This window comes from Vulpes lagopus, chromosome 11, assembly GCF_018345385.1.
Source record: "Vulpes lagopus strain Blue_001 chromosome 11, ASM1834538v1, whole genome shotgun sequence".
Lineage (NCBI taxonomy): Eukaryota > Metazoa > Chordata > Mammalia > Carnivora > Canidae > Vulpes > Vulpes lagopus.
Window position 1 is genome coordinate 80,047,308 of NC_054834.1, and position 12,333 is coordinate 80,059,640.

General features: G+C 44.6%; 1 protein-coding gene across 4 annotated transcripts in view; it reads left to right on the plus strand.

The window, feature by feature from the left end:
• Positions 1 to 719: 719 nt before the first annotated feature.
• The window catches only part of GALNT13 (polypeptide N-acetylgalactosaminyltransferase 13), a 514,036-nt gene continuing 502,422 nt past the window's right edge, over positions 720 to 12,333 (plus strand). For all 4 annotated transcript variants that reach the window (XM_041722124.1, XM_041722123.1, XM_041722125.1 and 1 more), the window contains exon 1: positions 720 to 783. The gene's annotated coding sequence lies outside the window, so the exon portion shown is untranslated. The remainder of the gene's footprint in view (positions 784 to 12,333) is intronic.

Sequence of the window (12,333 nt, forward strand, 5' to 3'; positions counted from 1 at the left end):
CGGGGCTGGGGGGTTGGGGCGCCTGCAAGTATCGCGGGACTGGTGCACAGCGCTGGAGCCGCAGCTCCCGGAACAGCCGGAGCGCGCTCGGTGCGCAGCGCCCCAGCCCGGGGAGCAGCGGGAGCGGAGGGAGGAGGAGGGAGGAGCGGGGGGAGGAGGGCGGAGCGGGGGGAGGAGGGCGGAGGGAGGAGGGCGGAGCGGGCGGAGGGAGGAGGGAGGAGCGGGAGGAGGGAGGAGGGCGGAGCGGGAGGAGGGCGGAGGGAGGAGGGCGGAGCGGGGGGAGGAGGGCGGAGGGAGGAGGAGGGCGGAGCGGGGGAAGGGCGGAGCGGGGGGGAGGGCGGAGCGGGGGGGAGGAGGGCCGAGGGAGGAGGGGGGAGGAGCGGGGGGAGGGCGGAGCGGGGGGAGGAGGGCGGAGGGAGGAGGGAGGAGGAGGAGGGCCGAGGGAGGAGGGGGGAGGAGGGGGCAGAGTGGGGAGGCGGGCGGGGCCGGGGCGCTGCTGACGTCACGCGTCCTAGCCCAGTGAGAGCCCGCGGGCTGGGGCGGCGGGAGGGGAGGGGAGGGGAGGGGCGGGGCGGGCGGCGGGGGCGGGGCCGGGGCGCGGGGACCGGCGGCGGCGGCGAGCCGGGGTGTCGAGGTGCCGGAGCCCCGCCGCCTCCTGCGCCTGGTCGGCCGCTGGCGGAGCGGCGTGCGGGCGCCGCGCTATGAGGGCGGCCCTGCGGCGCGGGCCGAGGCCGGAGGCGGCGCGCTGCGGCCGCGGGCAGGTGTAGGGAGGCGCGGCGGCAGGTGAGCGCGGGCTGCGCGGCCGGGCGGCCCCTGGGCGGGCGGCGGGCTGCGGCCGCGGGGGGGGGCCGTTCCGTCTTCGCGGGACCCGCGGCCACGACAGCAGGTCTCCGTCCCCCTCTCCCCCCGTCTCCCCCGTTGCCGCCTCCGTGGCCGGGGCGCGGCTGGTGCCGCAAAGTCCCGCAGCGAGTGCGGGCTGGGGTGGGCCGCCCGGGGCCCCCGCGACCCCCGCGACCCGGCCCCCCGCCCCCCGGCCCCGGGCGCGCGTCGGCCGCCGCGGCTGCGGAGGGGGGAGCGGAGGCGCGGAACTTTGAGCCGCCGCCCGCCCTCCACCCGCCGTTGCCGCTACTCGGCGGAGCTGCGCGCGGGGGGCGCCGGGCACCGCGGCACCTCCTCCGGCCCCAGGGCCCGCACAGCTCCGCGCCGGCGCCTCCCCGACGGCCGCCCCTCCTGCCGCGCCTCCGCTGGGCGCCCCGCGGCCTCGCGTCCTGCGCGCGCCGTGCCTGTGACTCAGTTTCCCCGTCGGACTCCGTCTCCCGCCCCTTCGCCCCCCCTCGCCTGCCGGGTCGTCGGGACGCCTCGGCCCCTGCTGCTCCGGCTCGCGGCGTCCGTCGGTCTGCGCCGCCGCCGTCCGTCCGTCCCCCCATCCGCCCGCGAGCAGCACGGCCCGGCCGGAGGCTCGGTGAGCTGCGCGTGCGGTCGCCGCGGGGGGGCTGGCGGGGTAGAGACGCCCGCTGCCCTGGACGCGGGCGCCTGGGGTTCGGGGTTCGGGTAGAGACGCCCGCCTGCCCGGGCCGCTGGCCTCCCCGCCGTGTGGGTGCGCGCGCCCTCCGGGGTCCCGCACCGGCTGCTCCGAGAATACCGAGAAGTCGGGTCGCCCCGTCGGTGGCCTATTCCGGACCTTTCAGTTCCGAGCGCTGTGCTCCTGGCCTTCCCCGGCCTTCCCTTTGCTTCACCTTGACTTCTGCGTGGCCTTGCTAATTGTTTCCTTCCCGATGCCTGTGGGTTCCCCCCCCGCAGACTTAGCGCCCTACCCCTAGAGCCTGTCGGAGACACTTCGCAGGTGGACACTTTTGGAGAATCCTCGTAGCCTAAGGAAGGCCTCGGACAGGACAACTGTGCGTTTCTCGGCCCCGTTTCCAGAGGCCAGGACTGCGCGTTCCTCCCTGTGCCCCTGCCCACCCTCAGCTCCACTGAGGATTTTCTCTGGCTGCTCCTGCTTGTTTGAGTAAAAGCCTTAATTCTCTGTTCGCGTGATGCTCATCCCTTGCCAGGGCTTAAGCTGCTGCCTTCGGTAGAGGCACCGTGTCTGGGATTAGGTTTGGGGAGGAAGAACAGGAAGCTTCTGCAAAGCGGGTTCAGTGCTGCTGGTGTAGACGGATTCCGGATCCCGGAGTGGCGCGTGGACGGCCGCGGCCCGGCTGTGCAGACCCCGGCACGGGGGGCGGCGCCTGGCGGGCCTGGGCTTTGCGGTCGCCCCGCTCTGCCCAGGGGCCCGCGCGCAGGAAGTTGGGTTCTGCGGCCTTTCCTTTCCTTTAGTCTTTTTATGAATGGGATTGAGGACTAGTAGAAGGGACGTTGAAACACGACTCTTCGGTGCCTTTTTGGTTCCTTCGCTGCTTGCATTGGCCCCTCTCGCAAGTCTGTAGCTTGGCTGATGCTCTCTAACAAGTCACTGCGGAATTGAAGAAATGACTTTAGGGACTCTTAGGCGCAGCATCCCCTAATCCTCCTACCTGAGAGTCAACCGGAACGTGACATCATTTGTTAGTGAAACTTTTACGTGGTCTTTCACGTGTGAGAAGTTCTCTTAATGTAAACGGATCTGTCAGCTGAAAATACTTGGGGGCTATAAATTGATCTGCAAACTGAATCACTTGCCTTAAATAATGTATAGGCTTCCGTGCTGCTTCAAATATGTAGGAGAGCTTGGTACTACGTGCATATGAAAATTTGCCAAGTACCTGAAAATGTGGAGCCTCCTGATACAAGGTACCAGTAGGAATTCAGAGGCTGTTCTTGTTGTTGTTCTTTTGTTTTATTCAGTGCTGCTTTTTTATGATAGGGCAGTCACTTCTTAAAACATTTGGGGATTTGCCATGAGTATTGTACAGGAGCATATTCAAGGCCATTTTGTCTTAAAAATATCATTCACAGATCACCTGACACCGTATCCAATGTTTTATATTTAAAAAATAGCAAAGACAGAGCAAAGGTGGAAATTCTGATACTGGTTGAAATGTATTGTGATTTCTTACTGATAATGTGGAGACGTTTTTAACTTTTTAACTTCATGTGCATTCACTTCAGGCTAAACAATTTTATCAGAGTGAAATACAATGTTTCTGTTTTGCTTACTTGGTTTTTAGAAGTGGTAGTTTGTGTCCCCCCCCCCCAACCCCCCGAGAAGTGGTAGTTCTAACAGGAACATTTCTATGCAATAGAGATTGTGCAGCTTTTAAAACTTGTCATTTTAGGGAGAGGGTGACAGAAAGCAATAAATTAGTATTTTTATTCTTTCTGGTTGGACGAATGAAGAGAACATTGGTGTTTCTGAATAACACCAGGTATAAGTAAGGGATATGATTGAAAATAAAGTATGAATAAAGTCCACTGAGTGAAATAAATTACAGTAGTATATGACTTTGATAAGGGCTCATTGTTCTTTATGAAAATGAACAGTCCCTATAGTATTATCCTTTATCGGCTTTTTAGATATCGCAATCTCAAGCGGCACCTCTTGCCACTTGAATAAACAAGAAATTCTTGACTGGGATTTTTAATTTATCACCTTCTTGGGTTTGCACTGCCATCAGTAGTAGGAAATGTACACATCTTAAATCTAATGAGGCCTTACAGGATCACTACTTTAAAGTCTGAGTGGCCATATGCCTAATTATTCAAAGAATTTTAACTGGGTTTTGGTTCTCAGTCCTTCCGTCTGCTCTTGTCATCAGAATAAACACATGTGAAATATCAAATCAAGACTCCTATTGACTCTGACAGTCTATCTGATGGCCTTTCTTACTATCACCTCCCTACCCACTCACCCACACAGACATACTAAGTATATGTTCAAACACATATATCACATTTAAATATCTGCTCTAATAAATCTTTTGTCATTTTAACAGATCAGGCTTTTTTTGAAAGATGACTATATTTTTAAGTAATCTCTGTGCCCAACATGGGGTTCAAAATCACAACCCTGAAATGACGAGTCACATGCTCTACTGACTGAGTCAGCCAGGTTCCCCAGGTTATACTTCAATTTACAATTTCTATCTTAAAGCACATTGTTTAATTAAGGGTATCTGCTATTCAATTACAGGCGTATGTGTTGTTTGAAGAGTCCAGCTTTCTACTCTGAAATTTAATACATAAAAAATTCAAAGAAATTTGTGAAAATGAATGCATACATTAATTCAGTAGCAGTTGGTCATCCATTTGGGGTGTTATAAAGCGATTATCTTCTAGAGCAAAACGGAAATCAGTTGGACTTTATACATTTGATATTGTTTCTCCTAGATTCAGATTTCAACCTATGTGTATGCTTTCAATGCAGTATATTTTAAAAATATTTTTAACGAGTCTTTGCTTGATTACCAAGAAATAATTACAGGTGGCTAAAGATATCTGTGATGAATGTATGTTCCCATTCCCTTATAAATGAACTAGCTAAAATTCATTTTTAGCTAAGAGTTTTCTAATTTTCTTTTCCTTATATGAGTCAGGACCTGTTTGTTTAAGCTAAAATTCTTAATTCAGAAAAATTTTAACTGCAGATTATTAAGAGATTTCTGGGGCCCAGCGTTTAAAATGTAAGTGAAAGTAGAGAGATGTGCCTTTCCTCTAGGGGCCCAACTTCACCCAAGTGTGTGCATGTAATTATTGTCCTTATGAACTCCTGGATTCTCTCTTATGTTTACTACAATTGCCCACCCTTCACAGTAGACCTAAAGCAAGATACAGAATATCACTGGTTAAAAATTGTTCTATTTTAACGGTTAATCCTCCCATTATAGCTTGAGAGGGATGTAGAGAAAATTGTGACTGTTACCATCATAGATATGAACACTTGTGATCATATTTTCTGCGATGTGAGAAAATTAAAACGCTGCTCATATTAAATATTGACTTCCTTTGTAAAGGAAGTTTTTTTTTTTGAGTAAAAGAGTAATAGCCTTGAGTAAAAGGCTTGAGTAAATTTTTTTTTAATTTAAAAAAAATTTTTTAAATTAAAAAAAAAATTTTTTTTAATTTTTTAAAAAAAAATTTTTTTTAAATTTTTTTTTGAGTTAATTTTTTTTTTAAAGAACTGCTTACTGTTAAGATAGATGGGAACTGTCCAAGATCTAGCATAGCAGGGTTTTAACATGATGTGGAATTAATTAGGGCTCTGCTTGATACATTAAACTACATTGATGTCACTTAAATCTTAATTTAAGCTCTCGTAGAACATTATAGGAAGTGTGATTAAACTGTTAGTTGGCATTTTGGTGTTCATAATACAAGTGCTGAGTAGCCACTGTAAACAGAAGAATTTAAAGCAAACCCTGCATATTCAAAATCATCTAAATTACACCTCAGAGATAGTAGTAAATGTCAACTTAATCTCTTGCCTAATGTTAATTGCCTTGATATTATAAGCACAGCACCTCTTTTTTTTGTTAAAAAAATGGATTTTGACATATGGGGAGGGTTATGTTCTCATAGATCAGAAGCATAATAACTGACTTAATTTCCTCTTGAGGTTTTTATTATATAATTAGTTTCAGATGGAGAAGATGAGATTTTATTATATAATTAGTTTCAGATGGAGAAGATGAGGGGTCCTGACTATCAGGACCCCTATGCAATACTGTCATTAATCTAAGGAAAGAAAAATGGGAACAAATACTTGGAAATGAATCTGTGTGAAGATATAGCCATTTAAAAATGGCAAATTGAGTTACACACTGAGAAAGTAACTAAAATCTGTTGGATTCTTATTTTGTCCTCGTACTGTGGATAAACGTCTAATAAGTCGTACCACATCTTATCCTCATAACCATATGAGTGGTAAGTAGTGTGACTGTCCCCACTGTATAAGTTGAGGACTCACTCAGAATCACACAGCTACTATATATTAGTGTGAGGGGGTCACACCAGGTCTCTGTCTCTGACGCCAAGGCTCTAATAGTTCTTAGTCTGACATTTTCACTGATTAATAAATTTTTTTAAAACTTGACTGCCAGCCTCCATGTGAACATTTTCTTTTGCATGGTAAGAATGATTTAAAAAGTCTATCTATATCACCTCTGTTATAAAGAGTAGACACTTGTACACCAGCTAAGAGGGCAGAACTGAATATCAAAATATAGTTCTTAAAATGGAATAAATTTAGCTTTCTCTGCGTTTTTCTACATTGCATTTATTTTTCCAATTTAGCAAAGACTGATGAAAATTGTATCACAGTCTGGTAATTTATTTCCCCGCATTCTGTAGTGTGTGCTGGGAAAGCCCTCTTAGTCTGAGCCACTGCAGCATCCTGTCCTCCGCGCAGCCCGTGCCCATCGAAGCGCAGACGAGCGTGGTGGTCACATCGTGACATAATGACACGTACACGACCCGACCCTTACAGCTATCCATTCTCTGACGAGTCGCCAGCCTGGGCAATGGAGTTTGGATCCAGGAGAGAAACTAGTCATTGGTCTCGCCGCAGTTTCCTCTGGCGATGTTTGTGGAAGGATTGGAGAACTGGAGGGGACTCGATCCTTCCTGGTAGTTAAACTGCAAATCACTGTCGCTGAGACCGTGCCAGTCTGTGTCCTGGGAGGGGGCGGAGTGCTGGGCAGAAATAACGGAGCGTGTCTCAAGAGCTTACTCCTCTGTCCTTCCTCCGGACTGGAACTGGTGCATTCGGGCCTTTGGGGGTCATCTTGCTCCTTTGTCACTTCTTTGTTTGCCTTGGTGAGAACAAATCAGTTTTGCTTTAGGTAAGAAAGACCATTGCAAAGGTAAACTTCTAACTGCTTTTCTAAGACTGCCCGATGCTGTCAAAAGCTAGCTGACTTTGGATAGTGACCATTGGGGCCATTGAAGAGGGAAAAAATGCCGGTGAGGGTATGTGAAATGTAGCTAAATTGACCTAAGGCATCATTTAATGTCCTTGCTAACAAACCAGTCTGACATTGAAATTACCTAAAGCGGTTTGTGTGCGTGTGCGTGTGTGTGGTGTGTTTTTTTTTTTTTTTTTTTGGTGTGTTTATTTTAATAGAGATTGTCAGATCCCACCGATACAGGTTCTCATTTGCCTGGGATGGGTTTACAGAATCTATTTTTAGTTTCAGATAGTTCATCATTTTTCAAATTTACTTATTTTTATTTATTAAAAACGATAGAAATTACTATGTTCTGGACACTAAGTGCTTTACAAATACCAATTCATTTCATCATAACCCTCCAAAGTACGTTTTATTAGTACCTCCATTTTACACACAAGGAAATTGTGACCCAGAAAGGTTAAGTGAATGGTTCCAGACTAAGCTGATGAGTGACAGGGCAGGGACTATACTATTTTGATGGCATGATTAACAAAACAATTTCCTTTACGCCATAACACTCAAAGTAGCAGCATTGAGAATGGAACCGAGATTCCTAGGTCTTGTTTCCTATAGGAGTTAGTTTTGCCTTTAAAAATGAACAAAGAGAAGCACCTGGGTGGCTCAGTCGGTTAAGCGTCTGCCTTCTGCTCAGGTCACCATCCAGCCCCACTTTGGGCTTCCAGCCCAGCAGGGGGAGTTTACTTCTCCCTCTACCTCTGCCCCTGCTGCTGTGCTCTCTTTCACTCACTGTGTCTCTCAAATAAATAAATAAATAAATAAATAAATAAATAAATAAATAACTTCAAAAAATAATGAAGAAAGAAAACCTGACCAACAAATCAGATTTCTAGAGTGGGAAACTAAAAAAATGTTTATGTTATAGAAGTCATAGCACTGGATTAAGAAAGATGGTTAATTATGAAGGAGACAATGTGGAAAAATCGGAGTAGATTTCTTCAGTAACATTGTTGTCTCTATTTAGATGCAGAGAACCCCCAAGTCCCTCATCCCCAAAATAGGAAGAAATTAAGATATAGCAAGAGACGGGAAGAAAAAATTTATATCCTTAAGTAATTAAGATTTCTCCATATAGACTTCAATCTGTGAGATCTGTATCTGTAACTGACTGATCTAATAAGAAATAGCTTATTTTCCTGTGATATTGCTGATAAAATGTTTAAATTACATTAAGTCTTTATGAAAGGATTGAGGAAATCCTGCTGAAATCTCTGGCTTTTTTTTTTTCCCTCAAGTGTTTTAAGTCTTTTTTTTTTTTTTTTTTTTTTTGTATGGTGGCATATCTTTCCTAATTTGTCGTCACTAGTAATTTTTAAGAACTGATGTATTAATATTTGATACAATAAATTTTCTCCTTTCTATTGTTTACTATTTTTGTTTAATGCATTAGGACAGTGTTTTAACGATTTTTCTTTAGTCTTTAAAAAAATAAGTACTATTTTAGACTGACAGTTGATTAGATTATATAAATTATTTCAATTAGATACTCTCAATCATGAGTCATTCCACCTGCCTGGTTTTTTAAAAACTAAAATTTGCACTTAAAAACAAGACCCTATTCTCAAGAGTCTATAAATGAAATGAAGGTTTATGCGGTTACTAACTAGCCTGGTATCAAAAGTTAGTACAGTTTTCCTCCTTTTCTCAGAGCAATTTTCAGCTCTTTTTTTCTGAATCCACAAGGCTTGTCTTTCTTTGATTCTCTTGACAGTTCAGTGTTAGATGGGACTATATGTCATTTGTGCTGAAAAAAAAAAATTAGAAGTCAGACTGTCCAGGAATATGGTTCAGATCTTGCACATCTCCTGTAGGTTGTCCATGTGCCTCTGTATTTTCTTCTTAAGTAAATAATGGCTTATTTCCCAATACTCTTTTTCTTTTCCCATATCTTTCCCTTTGTCCTCCGTCCATTCCTTTCTTCCTTCTTCATGGTGCTCTCTACTCTAAACAATGTTTGTTCTATGGCTTAATAAATCCACATGTAGCAGGACAAGACTATTAGTGCCCTTGATTTGTTAAAAAATTTAAAAAAGAAAAAGCTACTATCCATTCTATCAGTTAGTTCTGAGTAGGTAAGAGACAGACGTTCTGGCTTTTGCATCTGGGTCATTTAGCAGGAGGCTGGGGATGCTAAATTCACATCTCATTACCTTTGTCTACTTTTAGAATTGTGTGCTTGGGCCCTGTGGTCAGTTGGCAGTTGGCTGGCCCGTGGCTCCAAGGGAATGCTGTGTTATTTGAGGGGATGTCAATTTCAGTTGCCACATGGTTTCTGCATTTCTTGGTCAGACTTTCTGTATAAAACACCCAGTATGTGTTTTATTACTAACCCTCGGCTATGGACTTCGTGTCAAAAATTTATTATGTTATTAACTGATAGATTGTGAGAACAATTTTAATGATTTATTTTCTGTGGCTCCCACTCCCTGATTTTGGATAGTGTTTCCTCTATTTGATAAATGTAGAGAAGACATTCTGTCACAGATTTTTTAAGAGTTTTATTGTTGCGCACTAAGTTGAGATGAATCGTAGGTAATTGGATGGTGCAGCTGAATTAACACATTGAATTGCTAGTTATGAGACACTTCATTTACTCTTGCAGACAACAATAGGCCCATTTTGCTTCTACAATGCACAAATTCTTATTATCTATATAAAATTCTAATTCAAGTGGGATAACATGTATGCATCATTTCCATTCCTTTTGTAAGGAAAATAACCTTCACAAATGTAAGATACTTGCAACTATCTCATTAAATAATTTTGAACGTCAATAAATATTTTTTTTCTGAGAATGTTAATCAGTTGTCTCGTTCTCCACAAAAAGGATAGAGTATAAGGCATTTCATAAACGTGACATCAGTAGTATTGCTTTTACCCTGTGTACCTTAAGACCTGTGCAGTGCGCAGTTTGCATTTTTTCAACAGAGAGCCTTGTTTGAATTGTTAAGGACAACATTGTTGCCATCATGACTATGCTGATATTCAATAGTGTAATAATTTTGTCTGTTCTTGGGTTCTTTCATTTAAAGCGTTTTAAGCGTAGCTTCTCTAGGTCAGTGGACTTGCTTTTAAACAGGTGAGTATACATTATAAGAGGAAGGATTGATACGTATTTTTATTTTATTTACTATATATCCTCTTGAAACCTCATTAATTTAAGCATTAAAGAGTCAAAAAGATATCAGACTGTTAAAAATTGGATGGAGTAAAGCAATGCAGAGGAAACAAAGATATAGGAGAGTGGCCTGAAATTGTGGAGGGAGCCACTGTGCTCTAAACAAGTCCCCAGAGACTTCAAGCTCTACAGTGCCAAGAAAATAAAGGACAGAAGTGAGACACTGGGGCCGACACAGAATAATTAATCAACTGTATAGTTGGAATAATCAACCTACTATGTACCAATTCTGTTTCATCCCTATAAGAAGTGTTTTTTACTAACCGTCTCATTTATACCCCTTAGTACATACTAGTGAAATTACTTAAATGGCTGAGGGACAGTAAGGGCAACTAGGGTTACATCCTAGAATAAAATCCCTTTTATTTTGGCACTTAGGTTCTTCAAGCCTAGTGATCATCAACTTATTTATCCCAAAGCAAAGTCTTTTAATCAATAGGACCCACTCAAGTACAGAGGACTCAGTATTTTCTATTCCTTCTTTCTTAATTATAAAATAACAACCATGGATTACCAGACTTTTAATAAATAATTTAAGAAAAAAATGTTAAGCAAAGTCTGCAACATGAAAAAGACCAAAATAACTGAAAAAAATGATTAAAAATAAAATGACCTTGCAGGGTACAGAAAATTAAAAGATCATAAGAGAGCTAAAAAAACATTAGAATTCTTGAAGAGGTGCAAGAAAATATTACATTCATAAAACAAGGGTTGATATGCAAGAGACACAATAAATGAACAAGAAAAATCATGGAAATTAAAGCTTTTGAAATCAGTAGTTTAAGGGAAATTTTGTAATTTCTAATAAAATAACAATGCAAATGAAAATAAAAACAATGCAAAATATAAGAGTTGTGGTGACTGTCCCGGAAGTGTGACTTCCTAGTAGAGTTCTGTAAGAGAATAAAAAATATAGTAGGACAAATATTAAAGAATTAATATGAGAATTCTACACCATGGTGGTGAAGGAAGACTCTGAATGCACCTTTTTGCCTGGACACACCATATCTTCAGCTACGTAAGAATCATTTCCCTCTAAAAAGGTTCTGAAAACTACACGAACCCCTCTACATTGGAGGATAAAAAGACCACTTTGAGAAGGTAGGAGAGGCAGTGACATATGTAGCAAAAACCACACCCTCGCATGGCCACACCCAATAGGGAGGGATCTTACCAGTGCAGTACTTCTCCTGAAGGATCAGGGGGTTGATGCCTCACATCAGATACCCCAACTCCCCATGATCCATGCCAGAGAGATGAGTCCACAAAATGAGAGTGAGGCCAATGTACAAAGGAGCCAAAGTACTGTAGGAAACTGAGACTCCCCTTTTAAATGGCTCATGTGTAGTCTCACTCACCTCAGACCCAGTGAAAAAACAGCAATTAGAAAAGCACGTAGACTGCATGTGAAGATTTAATTGCTGATCTGAAAGCATCTGTTGGAGGAACAAAGGACAGTTGAAACTCTCCCCAGAGATGAAGGTGCTGGCAAATGCTGTTTTTGCACTTTCCAACTACCCTGCCAGCAGGTGGGTGAGCTCACACATGGCACCCTCCCACTGCCTTGCTAAGTCAGCCAAGGGCTAGCAGTCGTGGCGCTATCTGCCTTGTGAAGCCAGAGAGCAGGAGTGGTTGCAGCACTTCCCCTCCCTGGCTGGGGCAGGTGTGTATGAATTGTTGTGGCATTCTCCTGTTCCGTAGCTAACGTTGGTTACCTGGATGGTTGCGACACTCCCTTGCTCCTTGGCTAAGTTTTGCAAGTGTGAGTGATCATGGCATTCTCCTACTACTAGCCTGAAGGCAGTGGCAGTGCTCAGGCAAAAAGCGCTGTCCCACTGTATTCCTAAAGCCTATGGGCATGCATACAGACATTTTCATGCTGCCTTTTTGAAGTCAGCAAGTGTGCGCTACCCTATACTCTCCAGCTGCCCATAAGCCAGTGGATGCATGCAGTCTCTAAAAGGGGAGGCCTCTTACTTGTCTGGCCCTAGTGGCCAAGGGGGCTTGCATTCCTGAGCTCCATGGGAATGTAACATTTGGAATGGCAGTTCTTGGCAGGCTACCACCTTCAGAGCACTGCACAAAGAGCAGACTGAAACATAAATGCAGTCTTTCTGTGAAAAAGGCCGATTAGTCTGGAGCTTCAACTAGAGGGACATGTTTCTGTTTCTGGTTTTATGCATGTTTATAGATTTAAAGAGTGCTCCCAGGGATAGAGAACAGGGAAAAACCATCCTTCTATTCTTTCTTGGCCTTGTTACATCATCCCAG